Source organism: Harpegnathos saltator, unplaced genomic scaffold (genome assembly GCF_003227715.2).
Source record: "Harpegnathos saltator strain DR-91 unplaced genomic scaffold, Hsal_v8.6 scaffold49, whole genome shotgun sequence".
NCBI classification, from domain to species: Eukaryota; Metazoa; Arthropoda; class Insecta; order Hymenoptera; family Formicidae; genus Harpegnathos; species Harpegnathos saltator.
In genome coordinates this window covers 175789-202328 of record NW_020230304.1, presented here as the reverse complement: position 1 = coordinate 202328, position 26540 = coordinate 175789, and the positions used below count along the sequence as shown (strand labels likewise).

General features: G+C 50.4%; 1 protein-coding gene across 1 annotated transcript in view; it reads right to left on the bottom strand.

Moving 5' to 3' along the window:
* LOC105187702 (uncharacterized) overlaps nucleotides 1-26540 on the bottom strand; it is a 145930-nt gene that overhangs the window by 12446 nt on the left and 106944 nt on the right. The gene's annotated exons all lie outside the window — the stretch shown is intronic.

Below are 26540 nucleotides of genomic sequence, written 5' to 3'. Positions count from 1 at the left end.
TCGAAATCGAAGAGCTCGTTGACGACAGTCTCGTGTAATTCGCTCTTTCATCCAACTTTCGTACAAACTCCGGGAGAATTGACGCGGTCTTCCCTCGTTTAACCGATAGTTTCTGATTAATTCTTTTAAGCTTTTGTAAGGACGAGAGGGATAGAGGCGGCGTTATACCGCGAGGCGAACGCTCCGGCTAGTTCCTCAATGTCGGAGTAACTCTTGATAATGTAACCCGCCGCAACCGGAATATGAAAAGTTAACAATGGCGGCGAGTTGTACAGGAGTAAAAAATGCAAGAGGTAAAAAAGAACCGTGCGGCTTTTACGACTGATACGATTCCGTTTCCCTCGTCGGGATCGCGCTTTTAATCGTAGATTAATCAGAAATTTATGTACCTCTCCAGCTCGAGAGGAAATCGACTAATTTTTCAGTGTATCGTTCACTTGGCATCGCTCTTTCAACTTTTATTCGGAAAACGTCCAACTCACAACGTAAAACATCAGATAAAAAATCGAACGAAAAAAAAGCAACACTTAATATACCGTGTTCAGAAGGTACCGAGAAATTTTGAATAAAATGTAAAAGTATGTATTTGATCATCCAGATTTACGATATCCCCTTCAAAGTAATCCCCTTTCACCGCAATATACACTTATGCCAACGTTTTTTCCAATCCTCGAGGCACCTATTACAGTCCATTTTCGGTACAGCCTTAGGACCCGCAGCGAATTCTCTTTTATCTCCTCTATCGACTCAAAACAATGTTCAATGGTAACGACGCGTAATTTTTTTTAGACACGTGTCAGAAACAGTCCTATCAATCTAAAAGAACAGTTTCTTCGATACGGTTGATGCAATTTAAATGAGAATATTCTCGGAACTTTTCGAACACAGTATATCCTCCCAATTTGGTCGAATAATCAACAATCGTGATGCACTGGTGGACCACTGGTGACCGGCAGATCCTGCTGATGACATCATCCCGCTCGAAGAAGGGACGTTTTATATGAGCGTTAAAACGAGCACGCGCTCGTTCAAGCATCCGGAGGAAAGAAGCGGGGAAGAAGATATTGCAAGCCTAACACGAGCTAGCGTGGCTGCGTAACTTGCTGGAAGCTGATTACAGCCCACTTGGGACGTCAGGGAGAAGAGCAGACACGAATCTTTACGGAGCATGTTGGAAATGTCTAGCGAAGCTCTTTGCGAGCGATTAGTAAAAGTGTTCGTGGCTCCTCAAGCGATTATAAAATGTGCAAAGCAGCAGGGCAAATGTCCAGAAAGCACTCTGGGTGTCTGCCGCGGGGATAGATCGAAGCAGACGGGAGTTGTCCGCAAGTTATTGAGAAATTTAGCGTATTTGAGAGAGAGGGAGAGAGAGGGAACAACATGGCACAGCGTTCATTTGGACTAAAAACATTTCTTGAGCGCTTCCCCCCAACTCGCTGAAAACTTCCCTGATCGCTTCCTTTTCGGTCGGAATGCCGTTCGGTGAACGCTAAAGCGATTATGTTAGCACCAGTTTGCATAATAATTTCAACATCATGTTTCTTTCCTCGGCTCGTTTCGCGAAATGCATCCGCCGTTTCCTTATTATCGCGTTATCCTATCGTTCCACTTCTTGTGTATTCGTCTTTTCTAATTGTCCAAGGAAGAATATCTCCAGAAAAGCCTGCTACGACACTCACGGTTTGTTCCAATAGCTCGGCTAAATGAAGAGCAACTGAGCCACCCCAACACAATCTCACACTTTGACATCTTTTCAGTACACATAAATATTAATAGCTTGCTTTTTCTGCCCCTCTTCTGCCTTCCCCATCCATCCGGTGATCCTACAATTGTACTTAAATTCGCACGATCTTCAGCGGCATCCATCAGATGAATACGTCATATTATTGTCGTTTCAGCGCGCATATTGTTATCGTATACGTTTCCTTACCCAACAAGGAAAATCGTCTCCTGAAAATCCCTTAGATTCTCCCATTAGACCGCGGCGCCGTGTATCTCGCGCGTTTATCGGAAGCGGCGCGATGTCAGCATCGCAGAATACAATTTGCCGCACGTCGCTAGGACCTTTCCACTCGGGGATATAAACGAACGGCGGCGAGTCACAAGACGCGCGGTGCGCGTTCCTTTGGCGCAGCGCGCGTCTCGGAATCGGAAGAGAGACGCGTCAAACAGGCGGCGCGCGCGCGCGCGAGCGAGCGTCTTTTACAATGTTGATGCACGCGCGCGTGCCGCCGCTCGGCGCGCTTTTGAAAACGCCGACGTATCAAACGTCCGTAATCTCGGCAAAAAAATCGACGTATGGGGTGAAACAAACGCCATTCTCCTTGGCGTTTCGCCTGGCGCGCGTTCGCGCCGGTCGCGTGTGCCCTCGTCACGACACGTGTCCGCGTGTACGATCAGGAACATGCGGTAAGGTTGTCGGATTTGTAAGTTGATAGGTCGAAAATTTCGATGAGCAAGATAAGAGAAGAGGGTCCTCGGCTGGAATGCGTCTGTCGCCTTTCCGAACGTTAATTTTCAACTGCATATATTACATTAGGTGTATGCAAAATAGTTGTAGTTTTTCTCCAGCCCTCCAATGTAATTATTTTAAATTGAGATATTTTCCCGTCTCGTTTTGTCTTTCTAAAGTTGGTATTGAACTTTCCAAAACGCCATTCGTTATGATTCATTGGTGCACATAATTTTTCGCTCCTCACCGAATACACGAGAGAACTTTTTTGATGTGAATACTTGATTTTGCCTGATCGTCATACATGACCCAATTTTCATCGCCAATAATAGTCTTCGACAAACAGTATTTTTTGCGCTGTTTGGAAAGCAGTGGAATGCACATACTTAATGCTGTTTCGCGACAATTCATAAGACATTTATTTTTGTCGAGCCGAATTTTTCCCATTTCACGTAGTCGCTTTGAAACTGTTGCTTGGTCAACTCCGGACTGTTCTGCAAGTTTTATCCGCGTTGGGACGGGTTTTCATTCAAAAACGTTTCCAAACTGTTGGCCTCAAGCTTTCGCGGCGTTCCACAGCGCGGAGGATCACTCACGTCAGAATCACCTTTAGAGCGGTCTTTAAAGCGATGAAACCAATAGTTGCATGTATTGTGGGACACGATATTTTCTCCAAGAACACAGCAAATTGATTCAAATGCTTTAGCAGTATTTTTTCCTTGTTGGAATTCATATCGAATGCAGTGTCGAATATAACTTTTCGTCGCTAATTGTATCAGTTGTTATTTTTAAGATTATGTGCACTAATGAATCATATTAAATGGCATTTTAAGAAGCTCCAATACTTAAAAAAAAAAAAAACACAAAACGGGAAAATATTTCAATTTGAAATAATTACATTAGACAGCTGAAAAAAGGAGTAGAAATAGATATTTTTTTATCAGAGCTTCTTTTCATAAAATGTAATTTTCCGATTTTATCGACTTTAAGGACGGATGATTCGTTTTTATGATATTTTCATAAATGTCTATGAAGTTGCTAATTATTAAAAAGATTTCGGAGTGAAAATGGTAATTGTTTCAAATAATTTATTCTTTGATTACATTAAATTATTGTACGGTTTGGTAGGAAGTTAAAAACTCGTGTGAAATTGTACAATAATACGCTATAATAATACGCCTTGTTTCGCACTATAATTCGCCGAGAAATGTGGGATGGACCTTGCTTCGCGTAGATATATGTATATATATAGTAGTGGTAGATATTATTTAAATAACATCATTTAAAAGTCGTGTTTATAAGGATTGTGATTGCACAACGAAAAATCATTGAAATCTAAAAATAAGATTCAGTGCTGAGTATCCTGTATAATGATATTCTTTTGAATTCGTAATAAAATGGTTCGTTTTGCAAAGGAGAAATAATTGGTGTGATTGTTATTTATGGGAAAAAATATCCAAAATGGGAACGCATGTACGCTAATCGATATCTTGACAGAAATCATCTTATGACTTTTTACCGAATTATTAAAACATTTTTTAAACGCGATGAAACGAATTATCCGTCTTCGAAGCCGATTATCTCGATTGAAATTTACATTTTATAAAAAAATGCTCCGAATAAAAAGTATTTATATTTATTCTCACTTTCACATGAAACAAGGCAAAATGCGAGTTTGAGAATAAAATCGACTTTTGCTTACCCCGCAATAGAGCGCCATTTGTAACAAGACTGGTAGTGCCATCCCGTGTTTCCTTTAATACCAAACAAATCTTGCCCGAAACATTTTTCCATAGCATGCATATTTTACGAGACATTTGTCATTATCATTATAAATGCCTCACCCTGTATATCGAGAGACCTGGCTTACACCCCATAATATTTTTTACACTCGAGAATCGAGGGTAGCCTTCATCGTGTAAAAAGCTGCGCGCGTACCTCGTTCGAAGAATTACGATTGCGCGGGGATTCCCGTACAATCCGTCATCTTTCCTAAATGGTATGCGCATGATTCCGAAAACTCGGCCGGCATTATGCGAGGCACCGTGTCGAGCACCGTGACGCGAGAAATTCACTCTCGGCTGGTGCGCGCGCGCGTTTGCTCCGGCTGCAAAGAATTGGCCGGCAGTGGTCGAGGCCGCGAGTTATCATCTGACCTGTAGTGCCACGTCCGAGCAACGCGCTGGCTAGTTGATATCGAAAATCAGGTAGCTCGTAATAGCACGACCAGTACGGAGAGCCTTGCAGGAGTGAGCCGCTGCATATTTCACATGTCAGAAAGCAATCGTTTCGCGACGGGCTCGCTGCGCCTCGATGCGCGCGAACAAAGCGAACGTAGTCGCGCGCGCGCGCGAACTCGCGGCTCTCATAATAGCGACGCGCCAGTTGAGCGTTTCAAAAATTCACGAAGAATCGCTCACGGGATGCGACGCGACGCGACGCGACGTGACGTTTCCGTCGAATAAACGACAAAGCTTGGGCGCGCGCGACTCGCCGAGATCGCGATCTCCCTTTTGCGAGACTCGCGACATCCGAATGACGTCACCAGAAGGGAAGGAACATCAAAGGAGCCGCGAGACGCTGACGGAGGCGAACAAGACGCCGCGCGCGGCTCTCTTTCCCGAGGATGCTCGAGCGATTCGAACCGCCGGGAATATACCGAGAGAATAGCGTGTAATCCACGGAATACACCGTGCACACTCGACTACAGGGAGGCGGGGAGAGCGAGAGAGGTGGAGAGAATCTGCGGCGAACGTGCGTCGACGATGATGACGATAACGTCAGGTAAACAGGTGGTTGCCTGTCACGAACGCGAGGACGACGTTTACGACGTTTATAAACAAGGTATTAATTTCTTGACACGTTCTTCTCGTCGCGCGGGCGGCGAATTAAATTTTCATTCGAATAATGGCGTTCGCCCCGTGGCCGCATTGTTCGCGGGTACGCCGCGCCGGTGACACTGTCGCGCCGGGCCGAAAACAAGAGGGGTTTCCCGTTCGAGTGGCTGTGAAAAGATGCCGATTAACAATCTTAATTGCCTAGGAAACGGTGTTTCCCGAAGGAACGGGGCGCGCGATGGAGGGAGGGTCGCGCCGAGGGAGAAAGGCGCGCAGAAAGAAAGAGATGCGAAGAGAGAGAGAGAGGCGCGGGGGGAGAAATTTCTAATTTGTCGCGAGACTTCTCCTCAGAGGCGCTGAATTTCCCGTCTCTCTCGCGCGGTCTCGCAGAAACGAAATCAATTAATCCACGCGTCTCGCGCTTCTTTTCGCCGGCTGGCCGGGCAATTGCCGCCGGAGAAGCCAGCCGGCGAATTACTCTTAATTCGATATTCGGCCAGAGAGAGAGAGAGAGAGAGAGAGAGAGAGAGAGAGAGAGAGAGAGAGAGAGACGCGATCCGTGAGTCACGTTGTAAATTTTAATGGCCGGCGTCAATATGCGAGAGCGCGACGCCGCTTCTCAAAGCTGCCGCGTTTCGCAGCGCAACGGGTTAAGTGAAAATGCACTTTTGATTGCCGCCGCTTTACGCCACCGTCGGTGGATAAGCGCGAGGGATAAGTGCGGGGAATAAACGCGTCGCTGGAATTTTTCCCGCTGTGTCGCCCCTCTTTCGCTCTTTTTCTCCTCCCGTTAACGATTATTTCAATTATCCCGCGAGAACGCACGGCGTATATCGCGAGTATATCCTCTCTCTCTCTCTCTCTCTCTCTCTCTCTCTCTCTCTCTCTCTCTCTCTCTCTCTCTCTCTCTCTCTCTTCTTTCTCGCTGTCTTCTTTTATCTCTATAACAACGGGAGTTTCGTGAAAATTACAATAAAATGCTATTTCTCAACTGGAGAATTTCTTTCTCGGGATTTCGCCGGGAAACCGACAGAAATGTCTCTCCTTCTTTCTTTCTCAGCTTCCCCCCACCCTCGGCGCCCGGGTGACCACGTCGAGCAATTTCTGGAACGACAGGGATAAGAAATAATTCCTGCGCTTCGTTACGTCCGCGCATTGCGAAGACGAGGAAACTGGCTTGCTTATAGCTTCCAGCGGAGTGACCATATTTTCTTATGTGCGAGCGGAACAACACACAGCGCCCGGAGAACTGCCTCTCGGGCTGCGGACGTCCTGTTGGACTGGAAAAAAAAATACATCATTTCTTACTCGAGAGCCGAAGAGACCGCGCGTCGAGCGGGGAATTCGAAATCGCTCGATTAACCGGCTGTGAGAAAATTCTGTTTCCTGCATAAAGGAAATCCTATTACACACACGATACGTTCGGTTCGAGCTACAAGTCACTCTCGATGCGATCCCCTTTTCTCCTCCCCCTCCCTCTCTCTAATAGCTTCGAGCCGGATAAACGACATGGCCTAAATGAAGGAATCTCAAATTAATTTAGCTCGTCTACAAATTCCCGCCGATTACAATTTTGCCGGTTCGCGTGGCGATTAGTAGACGCCACCGGCGGCGGCGGCGGCGTCGTACTGCAGCCGCCATAATGGCAATGTGGCAGTGCGTAAAAACATCGATAATCGTGAGAGCACAGTCGATGGATCGCCGGCTGGAACAATCGGTCGCATTCTCACGCGTGTCCGCCGTATCGTATTTACCGACGTAAAGGAGCCACGACGCTCTCTCTCTCTCTCTCTCTCTCTCTCTCTCTCTCTCTCTCTCTCTCTCTCTCTCTCTCTCTCTCTCTCTTCGTATCGATATCCTCTCCTCCTTCCAGCCCGTCTCTCCTTTTTTCTTCTTCCGCCCGGCGGCCCACCCGCGGTCGTCGCCGCGTCACGCTCGATTTAACCGCGAAACTTCGCGCCAGCTCGTGCGCGAAAGCCGCGTTATCGCGATAAATCGAAGCCGCTCCGCCGATAATCACGCGGACCGGCGCGGCGTCGCGCGGCGACCGCGACGGCGGTGGCGGCGGGAATTCTCTCCGAGTGCGTCCGGGCGGATGAAAAATTTGCGCGGCGCCACCGCGAATATTATAAATATCATCGGCGAAATCCGGAGCGGCCGTAAATTCGACACGGGCGGTGAGCCGAGGATCAAAGCGCGCCGCATTTTGACACATCCCGATGAGTTCCATCGACGCCCGGCCGCGCGCTACGTTCATCGTTCCTTCGGCCGCGATATGCGCGCACGGGCACACGCACGCACGGATAACACGACCACTAACTTGCGGCATCAAAACCGACGCGGTTGGGTATCGCGTTCGCCGCATTAAACGAATGCCGGACACGGCCGGCGCTAACGACATTATCGGTTTTTCGATGGCTGAAATCTATATTTGGCTGGTAAACATAATTGATCGTATTATGCTCCATATCCCAGAATTAGCTTCTCCTCCCGCACTCTTCCCCCCCTCCCTACCCCTTCCTTCTCTTCCTCTCGCCCCCCCCCCCTCTCTCTCTCTCGACGAGGCGCACTTGGCGTTTCCGCGCGGTGAGACGCGGCGGCTATCTTTGACATCGTCGGATATACCGCTCGACGGTTCATTGTCCCCCGACGAAAATCGCAGCTGACATCGTGTGCGTATGCACCGATAAGTAAAAATCTTACTTAACGTTATTTAACGTCTCACGTCGTGCGCGGACATGCGCACGCGGCACCGGCGAGCACGCCGCGAGCTTTTGACGCGAACGTCGCCCGAGGATCCTCTCTTTTCCATGGCGCGCTCGCCCGGCCGAGAGTTCCTTAATAAATGTCCTGTCGCGCTCCTGTTATTTTATTATAAAACTGCCGGGACGCGATGAAGCCCACGGCCTTTAATATCCGGGATACGGGATGCGATTCGTCATTTTTTTCCGGTATTCCGCTGCTGCCGCGGCGGCGGACCCGCGCAGAACGCGTCCGCCTTGATTTAATATAAAATATGAGCGTGCGCTTTCTCTTTCGCCCTCCCTTTATATACATATATATATATATATGTATATAAAGTATATATATATGTATATATATATATATATGTGTGTGTGTGTGTGTGTGTGTGTGTGTTTCTCCGTTCGTCGCGTGAATTATATTAGCGCTTTGTTCGATACGTCCCGACGTCCCGCGTATAATTTCGCGCGGCGTAGCTTTCACGCCGAATGATAATGACGTTTCGGCGAATCCGCTATTTTTGGGGAGCCACCGACGTCGCCTGTCATTTCACGCGCCGGTTAAATGGCGGATCGCAGAGGCTACGATTTGCAGGGAACGGGCGACGTCGACTGATGTGTGACGTATCTATTTAATATCGCATTAGACGCGCGTCAAATCGAATTACCAGCGCGCTCGCTCGCTCGTCATCCGGGCGTTCATTTTTAAACGCGGATGCCGACGGAACCGCCGCAAGTGCGGGAAGGAAAACCATCCGTCGCAGATAATATGCGCGCGACGCGCGTAGACGCGCACACACACACACACACACACACACACATACACACACACGGCCACTCGATGGCCGAGAGTTTCCCTTTTTTCGGCGGACGGCGAAAGTGCGGGAAAATACCTTCGCGTGTTACGGCACCACTATGAAAGGACCGCTTTAACAAATTGCCTTTTAACGACCCGATACCGGGCAATTTCGTCCTTCCTCCTCCCCTCCTCCTCCTTCCGAGCCCATCGTCTGCTGCTTCTCCGGCATTCCGCAATGAGCCCGTAGCACGACGGTTAATTTAACGTAAACTTTCGACGTGGCCTCGCTGCATAAAATATGCGGACATGATGAATTTGATCGCGCGCGCGTCCGCCGCGCTTTGTCCCCTTTTTTGTCTGTCTCTCTCTCTCTCTCTATCTCTCGCACCCTCGTACGCTCTCCCTTTCCCGTTCCTTCGCCCTCCCCTTTCCCTTCCTTGCGACTGTCCTCTCTTTATTTCGCCGCAGGGACGAACGGTGTGCGGAGAGGCGGCGTCCATAAATTTCCGTCGATTTAACCCTATTATCGAGGGTCTCGCGCGATGGCTCGCATATCCGAGGTGCGACAGCGCGGCGGACGGCGGTCGGGAAAATTCGCGAAACGCGATTCGCGAGGGGTTACACCTCCGTGGCGGCGCGCCCGATTCGCGCATTGTTCGATTGAATTTTTATTCGGACTCCACCTTCCTTCCTCCCTTCCCGCCGCCGCCGTCGTCATCGTCGTCGAATTGCATTCGTCATTCGCGTTGCTCGTTGCGCTCGTTGCCCTCATATCGCTTGTCACTCGCGCGTAAATAAAATATAAGACGAAACGGGTCACCCTCTCTCCCTCTTTTTATCTCTTTCTTTTTCTCTCCCTTAACAGGCGCTATTTTTGTCGCATACGCGACTCTATGTTTCAATTCGTGACGCGTGAATGAATTTTTCCGCACAGAGAGAGAGAGAGAGAGAGAGAGAGAGAGAAAGAGAGAGAGGGGGGGGGGGAGGTGAACGAAGCTCCATTCCCTCACTCGTTATTTGTCATTTGTAAACTTTCCCCTCCGCCCCTCCCGCCGGTCGTGCCCGGCACGTACGGTGGATAAGCGTTTCTCGATGGATTTTTAAACCCATTTCTCCGGACGCGTGCGCGCGATCCTGCGGCCGTAACCGCCGAATCAGATGGAATAACACTTTGTCGAAGCCCTCCGATGCCGGCTGACTGCGTAATGCGCGCGCGGCGGTCCCTGTGACAATGGTCTCGGCCGCGGCGGTATCTTACGGCGACGCTGCGGAATGTGTCACGCTAATTAAAAATTCTCGACGGGGAGAGGAAGGAGAGAGAGAAATCTCTTCCGCGGGTGTACTTAGCGTCGCCCGGAACATTCGAACGTGCCTCCCCCGTCGTATCTTCGAGCTCTCGTCGTGTCGCGTCGCTCTTTTTCTCCACCACTCCGGACGCGGATAATTCATGACCTCGTTCTTCAAATTTCAGGATTATTTTGCTCATCTCTCTCTCTCTCTCTCTCTCTCTCTCTCTCTCTCTCTCTCTCTCCCTTCCTCTCCCTATCTCTCTTGGAGTACGGATATTTGTCGGCCGTAATGAGGCGACGCAAGGTGCATCGCGAGGTACGAAGCGACAAATTAAGCGGCGCGTTTTAATGAAATCTGCCACGGCTGCGCGGATTCGAGAATTGAATCCTCCAAGTATACAACAATTACAGGTAAGTGTAACTGAATTACGACTGCTCGCGTGGAGGATGCACTCGAAGACAGGAATGCTTCAAGGCGGGAGACTGATGGTGGTGCTTGACATCCCCGGAATTGCCCTCCCCCGAGGGTTCGCATCAACCTCCCGCGCTTCCCCCCCGCCCCCCACCTTCCCTCCCCAGGGGCGACAACCCACTCGTCCCCCGCCAGAATTCCAAATACACGGCGCTCCCCGCTTTATTTATGGCCATTATGTGCTCGTCCTCAAAGCTCGTTGCAAAATTAACGAGTGAGAGCACCGCAGGCGTCATTAAAAAATGGCTCGGCTACGCTGAGCGGTGTCTTAACGAAGGAAGGAAGGACGAGGGGGTAACGAGAAAAATTTCGATCCCCCAGCGTGACATTTAAAATCCCGCGACGTTCGCCAGACGAGGAGAGACAGAGAGATAGATAGATAGATAGAGAGAGAGAGAGAGAGAGAGAGAGAGTAGAGTAGCGCGCTAAATTCGTAGAGTGTGCTCCAGTTCATGCTGCCCTATCGCGCGTGTTCTCTCGAGAGAAAGGGTGCAAGTTAAGTAATAATTCCGAGGACATCCTTTAGTTCGCTCGCCAAGAAACGGTTTATGCCGGCAAATGCGATATCTGTGTCGTACGTTTTGGAAGTAACTCGAATGTGGGTCGAATATTTCGAAAAATAAAAAAGGGGCGGGAGGAGAAGGGCACTCGCGATCTGTCTCTCCGGGCGATATCACGGCGCGTTGATGACGAATTAATGACAATTCTTCGCGTGTCTAATTCGAAGCGCGGAGACGCTTCCCGCGATGCGAGAATCGTCCTTCTCGTTTCTATTTGCAAGAAAATACAAGGTTGTGTCCCTCGTCGATCTGGATGGGTCTCCGAAATGTGGAAACAGCTCGAAATTAGAGACACGTATAATATTTTCTTAATTTCTTTTATTATTTTTTTTACTTTTTTGAAATGATATATTTGAAAAATATAACTACATCTGTAAATAGCATCAAACATCATGAAATGTTTACTTGAAACATTTTCTTCGCGTTCCTCACGGCTCCGAGAATATCCGCTCGCGATCAATTTTATGGAACTTCGTTCTACGGATTGCTTCAATCCTCGTTCGAGAAAACGCTTGTAAAAAATACTCCGTCTCCCATTTCCACTTGCTATAAATTCCTATTTTAAAAACCCAATAAAATCGCGGTGAAGGATACATTTTTGTGTATTTCTTTGCTGGAAACAAGCGACGGCACGGACGCGGTTTTACGTGAAATTGTCACCACGATTATCCTTTACGAACGTGCGCGCACTTATCGCTGAGAAAGCGAATCAATTTTGCGAATTGAGCGAAATCGCTCAGTACAGCGAGAAAGAGGAGGATAGAGAAAGAGAAGGAGAGAGAGGGAGAGAGAGAGAGAGAGAGAGAGAGAGAGAGAGAGAGAGGGAGGGAGGGAGAAAACAAGGTTGAAAATAACGAAAATGGATTATAAATAGAGCCGCCTTCAAACCCGGCAAAAACAGAAATAACTTTTAAAGAGGATGGGAAGAATAATGATGGTCCGTGCGACGGAGACGCAAGTTGCAAAAATAATGGAAAGTCGGTATGACTACGCAAATATTATTAATCTTGGCGACGATTCTGCGAGGTCCACTTTTGCCATCGCGAGCGTGTCAAGATATATATGTGTGTATGTATAGCTCGTGTATACATACTATATATATATATAATATATATATATATATACTATATATACATAGCGCGACACACAATTGGCGAAGTTCGAATAATCTTCTCTTCCGCCGACATTACAATCGCCCTTAAATTAATGCGACTTTCCGCGTCGTCTGCCGGCGGCGGCGCGCCCGAAGGTCCGCGATATTTCATCAAATTACCTTTTCGCTGTCCGCGAGGTCTCTCTCTCTCTCTCTCTCTGTCTTTCTCCTTCTTCCCTCCGCCCCTCTATGCTCGATTTTTCCACGTCTTACGCAGCGCGCAGAATTAATGTGGCCGTTCGCTCGCGGTTAAATCAATCGGAATTCACGCGGCCGCGCCGCGCCGCGCCGCGCCGCGTCGCGCCGTTCGGCTTCTGCTCGCGAAGGATCGCATTTTACGTAATTTTCCGTTTACCCGTCCGCGATCCCGGCGAAGCCCGCTCGTTGCGCCATTTCGCGTCGTGTGCTTTCTCTCTGAACCCTGCTTTTCTTTTTCCTTTTTAATCGTCTTACGTAACTCGGAGAATTACGCGGTATTAAATCCCCACGTTGCGCCGTTAGACGCTGCCTGCCGCACGTCGAAAGGGCGCTTTCAGGTGTCGTTTGACCTTTCCGCCATAGTTTCTTTTCTCGCTGCTCCTCCTCCTCCTCCTTCTCCTTCTCTGCTTTTTATTCCGTTTCCCTCTTTTTTATGTTTCCTACCGACGCAGTTCCGGTGGGTATTAGGAATTGATGCACCGACATGGCCGTTTCAGTTTCGCAGCCCCTTTCGCTGCCGCGATGACGGATTGCAGCTTCTTTTACTTTAAGGATTTTATGAGATGTCACATTCTGCTATTTATGGACTTTATTGCGTCCCCCGAAGTTTATTAAATTTCTCTCTTTCTCTCTTCTTCCTTCGCCCCCTCTCTCTAAGTGCAATTTTTCTAAAATATTCCCGGAAGTAATCGCGTTCCTCTCTTGGGCCGCTCCATCGCGCCTCGTTATCGTCATTAAAAAGCGCGGCCGGCCATTTTTCTCTCTTCCGTTCACTCCGGTACTTGCGATTGACCGGTGCTCTTGTTCGCCCTATATTTCCGCAAATTGATGACTCCCCCAGGTCACAGGGAGCTTCATTCTCCATTAGTCAGTTTCCCTCTTTTATAAACGTTAGCGTCATTGTCAACGTTTCAACTGTTTCGACGCGACCCGACGAAATATTTCTATACACGTACGTGCGCTTCTACGCTTTCGCCCCCCTACGTCCCTCCCTCCCTCCCACCCTTCCGTCCTACTCCTCCGTTCGTTCGTTTCGCTAACGTTACAAGGCCCCGCGAGCTGCCGGCGATATCCAACGTGCGCTCAGCCGGGTCGGGTTATTTCTACGAAAGGAAGGAAACGGGACATCTTTTATTCCCACACTGACATGAAAAGGTACTTTTATTTTTGTGGACCGCCTCGGACTGTCATGGCGGCGCTCCGCCGCTATTTCTTCCCTCTTCAAAATTCTTCTCCTCTTTCGCTCTCTCTCTCTCTCCTCCCTCTTCTCTCTCTCTCTCTCTCTCTCTCTCTCTCTCTCTCTCCCCCCCCCCCCTCTCTCTCTCTCTCTCTCTCTCTCTCTCTGTCCTTCTCCTGCGCGAGGTGGTATCAGTGGCGCATTCGTGCCGGGTTTACGGCGGGGTTTACGCGACTTACAATATGGATATCGCTCATGCCTTCAAAGAATTTCTCTCTCGTTCTCTCGTTCTCTCCGCCGCCGCCGCCGTCGCCCTTCGAATTTTCCGTGTTCCGCTCCTAATCGTCTTGCGCGACTCAGCGAGTCCCCGGCTGCTTGCCAGCTCGCTCTCACCCGCCGGTCTTTGTGAATCTCTTATATCCTACACTCGGATATAAATCCCCGCGATTCTTATTTGCCTGTCATCCTCTCTTGTTTTCGCGTTTTATTTCCAAAGTGGCGCGGCTCGATCTGGCGAACGCGCGACGAACGCAGCCGTCGCCGATCGGGGATCGCGTCCTGTCTCGCGATCTCCTGCTGAGTTGTCTCGATCCAAAACCGATCGGACTGCTAAACGATGACCGGTGAATTTCAATGCCGGATTATACTTATCGGTACACTGAGTGGAGGAAACGGGCAATTTCACTACAATTATAATCCGCCTCGACGATAATCATATTTTTCTCCGCTGAAGAGAAAAAAACTGTATAATAATATGTACACAAAAGGTTATAATCACTGATATTATAGCGCTACGAAATTAATTTTCCCGACTATAATTATTTTTCGCCGGGCAATTATAGTCACGAATGCACCTTTTATCGACGTGTGTTCTATCCTGCCTCTTCTCGGTATACATATATATCACATACACATAATTATATTAGGATAGGTCATTTTTTAGGGATACTTTTTCATAAGAACTGATTTACTTAAGCAAGATATAACGGAACGAAGAATACCTTTATCAAAGTATTTTCTCTTGTTTATACAACTTTTTCTTATCTTTTTCGCGAGAGATAGATTCCCCGACGATAAAAGGACTCTTCTTTGGAGTTGATCCAATTTTCAATAAATTTTCGCACTTGTTCGAAATGATGAAAGTGTCCTCTAGAGCATATTGCACCGACCGGAACGAGTGATGATCGGATAGAGCAATGTCTGGAGAATACGCGGGGTGCGATAAGACTTGCCATTCCAGCTTTAATAGCGTTTGCTTCACTGATAATGCAACACGAGGTCGAGCATTGTCGTGAAGAGGGATTATTTTGCGTCGTTTACTCGCAATTGGTCATCATTTTTGCTGCAATGCAATTTGTATAATTATCGGCGGTGACAGTTTCATTCGGATTTAACAATTCATAATGCACGACACCTTCTTGATCCCACCAAATACATAGCAATATATTTGAACCGTGAATATTGCGCCTCGAAGCGAATGTTGCTGGTTGGTCTGGATCAACCCATGATTCTTTTCGTTTGGGATTATCGAAATAGATTCATTTTCCATCTCGAGTAACAATTCGATACGAAAAACTCTTTATTTTTTGTCTGGCGATCAACGAGATGCAGATGTTCAAGCGGTTCGCGATGACATTTTCCAATAATTGATGTAGAACCCATTTTTCTTCTTTACCAATCTTTTCCATATCATGTAAACGTTCATGTAACTGTTATACGATCAATATTTAATGCTCTGGCAAATTCTCAAGTGCATTGTGCTGGATTTTCGTTTAATAATGCTTGCAAATCTGCATCTTCAAGCTTTTTTGGTTATCCCGAGGGATCTTTGTCGTTAATATTGAAATCGCCACTTTCGAGGGTGCATCTTCCTCTCTCTCTCTCTCTTCGTGCACAGAAAAAAAAATTTTACTCGCATCCGTAGGGCCTTGGCGGATCCGCAAATCGGCGGGTGCCGGAAGGCAAGATGGATATAAATTGGGCGGCCCTTCGTCCTAACCCAGCTCTCTCCCCCGCATTGTGGCGATAATGCGGGGCATAAGTGAGCCATTGGCGAGACCCTTCCTCCCGCAACATCGAGGACCACAAAACGTTGGATTCGATCGCGCGTCCCCTTGTTGCTGTTCTCCGCTAATTCGGCTTCGCTCCTCCCCGACGCTCCTTTATTAATCACCGTAAATAACCGCGAGGAATCAGACGCGGCATTAGAAGCGGTCGCACGCACTCGATTCTCATCGTAAAAGGGCCTCTGCCTCGCCGCCTTGAACACACCGCCTCTCCCCTTCCCCTCGTCCTCCCCCCTCATCGCAACCGCCTTTTCTTCCTTCCTTCCTTCCTTCCTTCCTTCCCTTCTCTCGCTGGGTTTCCCTTTTCTCCCGCCGCCGTTCTTTTATACGACGTCTCTCGCTCAAGCACGGAAATCTACGTAGGATTAAACGCGCAACTTCTCCTCGCATAAAGGAGAGCGCGTTTCCTCGGTTTTCTCTCGTCCTCCTCTTCATTCTTTCTCTGCCCCTCGCTGCCCCCTGCGCCGGCTCTTCTCGAGGTCCCTCTCACTCGCGCTGCTTCTCGCGCGACCGCCACTTGATCTTTACGATCCCGCCTCGGTTTTTCTTTTCTTTTCTTTTCTTTTTTTTTTTTTCACTTCATCCTCCTTCTCCTGCTCTATAACGTCACGCGGCAGCGAGCCGCCAATTAATATGGGATCACGGTTGGATTCATTACGGTAACGTCGGGTGAAAAAGTATCGCGCGCGCGAAGCCGCCACCGCCGTCGCCGTGGACTTAATTAAAGACGTCACTAGGCTAAAGACTTTTATTGAGGGGCTTACGGACGAGACAGCGCTTATTAATTGCGAAACAGACGTCTCGTATACGCCGCCGGAGACAGGTTTCTTTTTCTTTCTTTCCCTCTCTTCATGAAGTCTCTCTCTCGCGGCATCGACGGCGACTCGTTCGCCACATTGTTTTTCCTTTTCCATCACTGGTTTCAATGTAGCAGCTATTTTGGGAAAAATAAAAATACGCGTCGAAAATGAAATTCCAATGTTTATACAACGGCATGTGAGTTGGCATTTTTGAGAAATTGATATATATATATATATATATATATATATATACATATAGATATAATATGATTTTTACAAAATGGCACATCACTGTTTTTCTCAGTTTAATTTGATTAATCTTTAAAATTTTTCCTTTCTAAAAGTTCCCGAACACTATATGTATGTATAAAAAATTAAATATCAAAATCTATATACGTGTATATCGTGAAATACGCGATTTGTTTCTCATGGAAATGCAGCTCCGTCGTTGAATGCAGACAGTCGATCAGTCGATTAGTCGCTTGATCTCACCGAGCGAACCTTTCTAATTTCTATCGCGAAATTGCAAAAGGTAGGACAGTCCCCTCTCTATTACACACATACACACATACCCACTTTCTGTCTCTCTCTTTCTCTCTCTCTCTCTCTCTCTCTCTCTCTCTCCTCTCTCTCTCTCTCTCTCTCTCTCTCTCTCTCTCTCTCTCTCTCTCTCTCTCTCTCTCTCTCTCTCTCTCTCTCTGTCTGTCCGAAGAGAAGGTATTATCGATCAGCAATTCGACGCGTGTGCGAAAAAAAGCAATTTCCTTCGCGAAACAATCGTCTCGCTGAGCTGTATAGGTAGGTTTAACGTGCAGTTTCGAAAAACCCTCCTCCTCCTCCTCCTCTTGCTCTTTCTCCTTTTACCCCGTACCTCGTCAAACTCGAGCGCTCCGATGAAATATCGCACGCGTTTTTTAACGGATAAACCGTAAGCTGCTCTGGCATGAGTGAGTTCGCGGCGTGAATACACGGCGAAATATTAACTGATTTTTCCCCGGGTCGTCCGTCGAAAAAAAGAAGGGCGGGAAAGGGAAGGGAGTGATTCCAAGTTCGCGCGGAAAAGTTTCCCAAAATTTTCAGATGTGCTTCGCGTGACAGAGAGAGAGAGAGAGAGAGAGAGAGAGAGAGAGATGGATGAGCGTGTGTGTGTGTGTGTGTGAGAGAGCGGGAGAGAGAAAAAACGGCGCACCGGTTATTTATGTATGCCGGGTGCATTGTTCGAAGGATCTCCGCCCATATATTCCGTTATTATCGAGAAACTCGAAGTTACTCGCGGGTCTCATTGGGAAAACAGTGCACGGCCGAAAATATTATCATTCGCGGGTCTCGCGCATGCGTGCGCGCGCGGCAGCTTCCGCCGTGAAATTTCAACGACAACAGCCGGGGAGAGAAGCGAGATCAAAAAAATATCATACGTGATATTTATTCGCAGTGACCCCGTTTTCTCGGAGAAACGCACCGATGACGCTCCTCATCGGGCGATCCAGAAGCAGCGTCCGGTAGGAAACATATCACCCTTATCATTTTCACGAAGATATTTTCGCGGTCGAGTCCGTCCGAACGTCCGACGCGGATCGGAAGCTTCCGAACACCTGTTTTTCTTTTCTTTTCTTTTCTTTTCTTTTCTACGGCAACGATTTCAGGGTCTGCATAATCGATTGGACTGCCGCGTTTAAAAAATCGCCATGTTTTTGCGGAAACGAGAGAGAGAGAGAGAGAGAGAGAGAGAGAGAGAGAGAGAGAGAGAGAGATGTACTTTGGAGAAGATAAAGTTGAAAAATCCAAATTTACTTTCTCTCCCTTTCTCTCCGCTCTCTGGAACGTAATCATTTTTTCGCATCGCCCCGACTGTGTGTTCGCAAAGTCCCGAAATTCCAGCCGCGTCCGCGAAGAAAGCGACTTCTTATTCGGGCGACACCCGGGTGGCGGTACGCGAGGGAGCTCGCTCAAAATTCGGAGCGGAAGGCGCGGGCGCGACGACGAAGTTACTGCCGCTGAAATTCGTGGCTTTATTTTCCCCGCAAGAATTCGTTCGTTCGTTCGCTCCTTCTCGTGTATCCTCCCGTGCATCAGCAGCGAAGCTTCCGCGGCGCCGAGAGGCGGAACCGAGCGGAATTACTGAAGAGGAAGCGAAGCAGCGAGCGAAGGAGACGTGGGAGATAGACGAGAGAACGCGCGACTAAATATTATCATTTAGCGGGAAGCTCCCGGCCGGGCGAAATTTCGCGGGGGTAAAGTCGCAATTGGTTTTTGTTCGTTACACGCTCGATGTTCGTGCGTCGATGCCGCCACCCGCAGCCGCAGCCGCAGCCGCAGCGCAGCCACCGCCGTCGTCGTCATCATGCTCATCCTCGCCTCCGTCGTCTCCATCGTCGTCGTCGTCGTCGTCGTCGTCATCGTTGGGGCCGACCTAATTAACGACGCCGCCGAGTCGGAAGCGCAGCGATTCTCTCTCTCTCTTCGGGGACCAAAGCGCTTCCCAGTGATAAAAGGGCGCTTGCGCTCCCCCGCGCTCGCACGCTCTTATTCATCGAGAACCCGAGTCTCAGCGTCATCGCCACCCCGCACGCGCGCGCGCGCGCGCGCGCTGCCGTAACCGCCGTCGTTACCGTCGCCGACCGCGCCGTCGTATCACCGTCTCGCGCTATCGTTGTCGTAGTCCTCGTTCCCCGGCTTGCCAGCACCAGCCGTTGCTGCTCTGCCAATCCCTCCTCCTCCCCCCCCCTCTCTCTCTCTCTCTCTGTCCATCCCTCCGTCTCTCGGCTTCTCTTTTCACCCTTCTCACGCAACGCCGCGACGCGACGCGACGCGACGCGTGTACCGCCGCCGACTGACTCACGGAACAATCCTACCCCCCGCCGCCGCGCCGTCGTCGCCGTTCAATATGCATGAGTTATCATTCGTAACGCGCCGCGAATGAATCATATATCCGGGCCGCTGCGGCACTCGTTATCCCCCTGGTGCCCTTTCGGAACCCCATTTAACCGCCTTCACCTCCGCCGTCACCGCCGTGCCCGCCCTCCCCCTCTTTCTCCCCAGCCGGCGCCCTGTCGAGAACCGACGACGACGACGTTCCTCCTCTCTTTTCCTCGACGTCGCACGTGTCTCCGTGTTCCTACACTTCCCGCAGCACCCCCGGCGGTAGGTGAAACCTTCTCCCTTCCCCTTCTCGTCCCCCTCGCCGTGTGCTCCGGTTGCCTGCTCTATTTATAATCGCGATTCGCGAATATATCGTATCTCTCGCTCGCGTAATTCTCGCTGCGATTTTAAACGACGTACTGCGGCAAAGGTCAGAGCTCGGCGTCGAGCGCACGTGCCACGGTTTCTCGGCGCAATTATTTCGGGCTGACGTTAAATTTTAGACGCGTCCTCCCACCCCTGTCTTCTGGCCAAAGTGGCGAAACGACTGTCGTAACTGGATTCGCGCAAGTAGGATTCGCGTGACTTTCTCTTCTCAGAGAAGAGTCTTTTTTTATTATTCACCCCCGACGAGAGCAGGAGGACTACACACGTCATCGAGTCGAGCTCCGAAATAAAGGCCGCTCGAGGTGGCGCGCGCGCGCGCGCGCGCGGGAGGAGCACAAAAGTCTAGCCGGGGCTTGATAATGATCACACTCGTGCGACCGCTTCGATAATTCGAGAATTATTCACGCCGTCCTCGCCGTGAGCGAATCAATTTCGAATCAATCGCGCGCGCGCAACGCCGTCGCGGAAGACGCAGCACGCGCGTCGCTTTTGTTGGCCTTGTTAGTTTTATACGCGAGCCGCTCCTCCCTCGCCGTACCTCTCATCCCTCACGTGGCTCGCTTCAGAATAATAAATAGGTTCGCCTCTCCTCGCGCGCGCGCGCGCGCTCTCTCTACGCGCCGCGTGACGTTCTCTCCGCTCGTTTACCACGCGCTTATTTCGCACTGTCCTTCCAGCAAGAGTGGAGTCCCTCCCTCATTCCTTCTCTCCCTCTCTTTCGCTCTCTCTCTCTCTCTCTCTCTCTCTCTCACTCTGCTCCCTTTTCTCTCGTCTTCAATTATTTTCTCGCTCCTCTTCTCGCCCATTTTCTCCCGTCCCCTCGTCGCTCGCCGACGGTTTCCTGGCTTTGAGCTCGGACTCTCCTTCCTCATTGTTCCCCGATCGCTTCCGACGTGCCCTCGCTAACTCGTTCTTTTCCCCGGGCTTTTCCAATTTGTCTCTCTTTTCCGCTCGCTTCGCCCTTTTCCCTTCGCCTGCCTTTCTCCCCCCGCGCGCCTTTCCCACCACCGTCGATTTGTCTTCCCCGCGATTTTACGAGCCCGTAGCAGCAGCAGCAGCAGCAGCAGCAGCAGCAGCAGCTCGAGCTCGAGCGTGCGCGTTCTACGAGCATGATGCTGCTGCTGCTGCTGCTGTTGCGGCGGCGGCGGTAGCATCGCCTCCGACATGATTCATTTCGCCGTCCACATTTTTTAATACCACCGCGTCCTCCAATTAATCCGCCCTCGACGTTTGATCGACTGTTTAGTTAACGGGGAATTTTCCCCTCGCACCGGATTAGGTCAACGTCGCGTCGCGGAGTCGTGGAGTCGCGGTGGCACGACGCAGGACGGCCGTAAAAGCGGTCCACGCTTAATTGGTACTTATTACAAAACCATTAGTACGCATTACGTACACTACAGAATCGTTAAAATATATATTATGGGGGGGTAGAGTGAAAAATAATAGTGGAGCTGGCGTGGTTTGGAGAGAGCAGAGAGAGAGAGAGAGAGAGAGAGAGAGAGAGAGAGAGAGAGAGAGAGAGAGAGAGAGAGAGAGGGAGGGAGGGAGAGCTCTTCCCCATTGGAAAAGAAATTATCCTTTGATGGCCCGAAATGTCAAGCGAAATAAAGTTCTCGCGTTAAGAGCCAAATTACAGGCGGATATCCCGGCTGTAAAGTCCCAAAACTTATTAGTGGACCCGCTTATTTTAAGTAACCTAATTTACTAAGAATCAAGATAAGATTTTTCCTCTCTCTTTATTTCTGTCGTTCTTGCGTCTTCCTCTCGCCCCCACCCCCCCCCCCTATCCATATTCTATTCCCGTCGATATAATAAGAGTTTTAACAGGCGGACGGAAAATTATGGCGCCGCTTCAAGGATGTAGCGGCGTGAATTCTGCTGCACCGCCGTCGATGCGCATATTTCGCCGTTGTTTACGCCGTCAACGCCGGTAACAATACCAAGATAGTCCCCGATTTATCAACGCTAATTTGCGTGGAGTGAGAGCGAAAGAGAGAGGCAGAGAGAGAGAGAGAGAGAGAGAAAGAGAGAAGGAGGGATTGATTCGTGCGCGTTTAACGGCGCTAAATGCGGGTTTTATTGCGGCGCGGAATTATATACGCGCGTATACCTCATTTAATCATCGTTATTGACGACTTCTGTTATTGTGATTACCTGTTGACGGGCTATCGCCGATCCCGAGCTTATCGTCCGTTGCACGCGTATTATCGACATCGGGGCCATTGTTCGACGTGACGTTTCGCGTTTATGCCCTTCAGGCATTGTGCCGCACCGCCGCGGGATATAATTAATTCGTTTATACATTTACCCGCGTGTCCTTTTGTACTCCTGTGCTCCACCTCCTCTTCATTCTTCTCTTCCTCTTCATCCTCCGCTGCCATCAAGCACCCGGCCGTCCGGCCTTCGCCTGGCTTTTCCTCTCCGCATTTTTCCAGCCTTGCCTCTTCAACGCGCACTTTTTTTCGCTCCTCCCTCCCTCCCTCCCTCCTTCTCTCTCTCTCTCTTTCCCTTTTTCTGCTCAACCAATCCTCCTTCTCTCCCTCTTTCTCACGTCGCTCTTTTGTTAGTCTTTCTGTCCTGCTCGACTACGTGTTTTTCTCGCGCGCCACCTTCCTCTTCCTGATCCCTTTATCCTTCCCCGGTCTTCCTCTTTCCCTCGGCGTTTCGCCATTTTTCTCTGTTTTTGTATCTTCCCGAGCGATCCTCTCCACCGCCGCGGTACCCCTGCGTCATTCTCTCTTTCTCACTCTTGCTCTTTGTTTTTCGGTCGGATTGGCTTGTTCTTTTCCCTTCCTGTCGCCCACCGCCGTTTCCTAGCGCCTCTCTTCCCTCGCACCTCCCCCCCGCCCCTCTCACTCTTTCTCTTTCTTCTTTCAACGGTGGTTTTTCCGGTTCTCCTGTATTCATTCTTACGTCTGATGATAAAGGGAACTGCGTTGTTTATGGTGGCTTTCCGCATGAATCGCACCCACAGCGATTGAGGCTTAATTAATCCTTTAAAGCGAGATATGGAATTAGCGTTCTTGGCGTTGACCTTTTAATTTTTACGTCGCTTTTACCACCACCGCGCATCGCCCGGCGGTTGCGGTGAACAATGCTCGAGCACCTCTAATCCTCCACTCCATCCGGCTCGCGAATAATACTCGCGGATATTATCACGCCTTGTGCTCGCAATGAGCTCGCGTGCCTTTTACATTCCACCTTTTACATCACGCGCGCGCGCGCGCAATGCGTTCGCATAATTATATGCTTTGGTTCATACAGGTTTGGTAACTCATACTGGCCATAGCCAACGGAGACGTACAACTGATTAAAATAAATCCAAAAGTCCTATACCGTTTTGCAAAATTCGCAGTAGTTATCGAGTTATTAATTACAAAAGTCTGACGAGTGTGAGCGCTCTCTCTCTCTCTCTCTCTCTCTCTCTCTTCAGTTTTCTGTCATTAATAACGCGATAATTATTGCGAATGTCGCAAAACAGTATGAGCCTTTCTTGTCCGCCTTGATCCGTTCTACGTCCCTATGTGCTTCGTCAAAATTCTTCCGGGGCACTTTGTATATGTGTATCCACACACACACACACACACACACACGCACACACACACACACACACACGCACGCACATACGTGGGATATGAATAACAAATGAATCGATTCGACGCTTCAGTCGATCTTTAGGGAGCAGCATTCTTACAACGCCGATACCATCCTCGCGAAAATTGGACCCTTACCTCCGTTGGACCCCTCCCCCCTTCGCCTCTTCTCTCTCTCTCTCTCTCTCTCTCTCTCTCTCTCTCTCTCTCTCTCTCTCTCTCTCTCTCACCTTTCTGTCCCCACGGAAAAACTCTTGCGTTCGTCGGGAGATGGGCGGAGGGCATTATCGCGAAAGCCGGGACTTTCCCCTCCGTGTCGGAATTTGACAACCCTAACTACCATTATATCGCGGCGACGTCATTGGGAATCACGGGGAGCGGTTATACCCCGTCGCGTTCGCGGACGGCCTTAGCGTCGCGAGATTACTTTCACGCTCGGTGCGCTTTTATTTCGCCCTTTCTCAGGCGTCCGCCCTCCTACGCCGCCGTCTTACTCTCTTATTCCCTCTTGATCCATCCTTCCTGGTGGCTTTCTCGACGACTTCGTCGCGCGTACTTTAGTTCCCCGGTGCCCTCTCCCTCCCCCCCTCTATCCCCCCTGCCCCCTCTCTATCGCTATCTCCGTCGCAGTCGATCCCTCTTGTCTCTTTCTCGCGCCCTTACTCCTCGACCTTACTTTCCACCCTCACGCCCTTCCACCCTCCTTCCATCGCGCACCGACGCTCTCGCACCCCCGGCCCATCCATCTTACTCTCCTTTACCCTCTCACGCGCGCTCGCGCTCGTCGACCGCCCTAGTCGACCATCTCTAACTCGCCTTTCTCGCTCGCCAGTTTTTTTTCTCTCCCTGCCCACGTTTCTCTTTCTTGCCCTCCTTCTCTCTCTCGGGCGACCTCCCGATCGTGTCGCCTCCCTCACCACCTCCCTCCCCCGACCTGTTCTCACTTTTGCTGCTGCTGCTACTGCTGCTGCTGCTGCTGCTGCTGCTGCTGCTCCCCTTCTCGCGTGCCAACGACGATAAAGCCGCTGCGGAAGCTGGCCCCTCGTCGATTTAACCGAGAGACGCAGCGCGCGCGCGGCTCGTAAACAGCGATCCGGTTCGTCGAACCCGAACCCGCGATTTGCCACGAATCCCGGGGTAAACCGTTCGACAAATCACGTCCGTGCGCGCGCGCGCGCGCTCGCGCGCGTGTATGGAAAAGGGCGAGAGAGCAAGCGAGCGGATGCGCCGTGCGTCAACATGCTGCAGTATAACACCACCACCAGCAACGTCCCGAGCTCTCAGCAGCAGCAGCAACACCACTACTATCCCACCATGACTACCAGCAGCGGCAGCGGCAGCGGCATCGCCATCGCCATCGCCACCGTCACCGTCACCGTCATCACCGTCACCACCGCCGAACGGTAGAGATGGGTCGATGCGGTGTCGCGGGGCCGCAGATTTCAGGCGATAAAAGCGGTCGCTCGCTCGCGCGGCAGGCCGCGCTTCGGGGCGTAACGGATAATTGGATCGGTTTCTGCAGGAATGAATCGCCGGCAATCGAAACAACTCGTAGGAGAGGAGAGTCGCGCTCTCTCTCTCTCTCTCTCTCTCTCTCACTCTCTCTCTCTCTCTCTCTCTCTCTCACTCTCTCTCTCTCTCTCTCTTTCTCTCGGTTGATTTGGACACTCCGCAACTCTGGCGCCGCATGCGAGCGCGAACGCTCGGGGAATCAACGACGCGGTCACGGACGTGGGATCCCCCCGACGGTGAAGCCCCGTCCGTCACTTCCGCTCCGCGGGGAGGAATCTTCCCCCCCTCTCTCTCTCTCTCTCTCTCTCCGCGTGGAACGCTCGATGAATTCTGGCGGGGCCGATGAACGTCGAGAGACGCTCGTCGACGTTGATAATTGCGGGGTCAGTCGAGTCGACGATTGAAAGAAACGACGTTCGCGGAGATCTCGCGCTCGAACACGTTGGAGAAGAAGAGCCCGCAGATGTGTTAATGAGATTGCAGGGAGACTCGCGGACGGGGAGATGCAATTTCTTCTAAAGATCGGCGAGGGGGAGAGACGGGGGAGCTCAGGCTCTCCGGCCTCGGACATTTCGTAGTCAATCGCGGCGACGGCGACGGCGACGGCGACGGCGACGGCGGCAGTAAATCACGCGCGGCCGCGTATTGGCCTGACGCCCTGACTCGAGAGTGGCCCTGGCGAGTCGCCGAGCGCCGGTCAGGCTTTTCCCGGAGAGCAACCGCGCGCCGCTGCACTCGACAGACTTCGGCTCGGGGTGAGAAGGGAGCGGGGAGGACGCTCCGGCGGATTAGATGGCGCGACCCGCTTATCCGCGGTCGCGAATAAATAAAGTCACGGCCTGCTCCCAATCTGGGAGGGTTGATATCCTGAGATAGGGTGGCGGTCGCCCCTCTCCCCTCTCGCCCCCTTGTATACAGAGGACGGCGGTGGATGCGGTAACCGGGACGACGCGCGGGCGAGAGCCCGAGTCGCGCGCACTGTCATATTGTATTCCATTGTCGTTCGCTAAAGGCGACTAAAGCCGCTGGTAATGGGCGCAAATATTTCCTTCGATAACGGAGCTTAATTAGTTCCAATGGCACAATTGTCGGTTACACGGCTCCGAATTGCCCGAATAACCCTTCGCTAACTGTGCCCTCCCTCTCTCTCTCTCTCTCTCTCTCTCTTAAGCAGCGCGGATTACCTCGTTGCTCGCCCCCTTTCTCTTCACGCGCCGGGGGTTGTCTTCATTTCATCGCGCGCACGCTATCGAATTTTCAAGATTCTCTTCGCTGTAGCTTCGTGACGCGGCTCCGTTGACTCGCGATCTAATTATTCCTCGTTAACGATATTCTTCCCAGCCACGCGCGCTCAGTGATCGGACGGCTCTCTCTCTCTCTCTCTCTCTCTCTCTCTCTCTCTCTCTCTCTCTCTTCTTCCTTCCCCCTTCACCTCTCTTTCTGGCTGCCAGTCAGCCAAAAGACCTATTCCGAAATCGAAATTTCGGAAATAGCAATTTTAATTACACAGGTGTATAAGTGCTCGGATACGTTCCGTAATTCCGTAATCAGCTGATCAATTATCAAGACGATAAATAATAAAAGAACTATTCTCCATGTCTTGAACTAATATTACAAAATTAACAGCTAAACCATGTTTGCATCA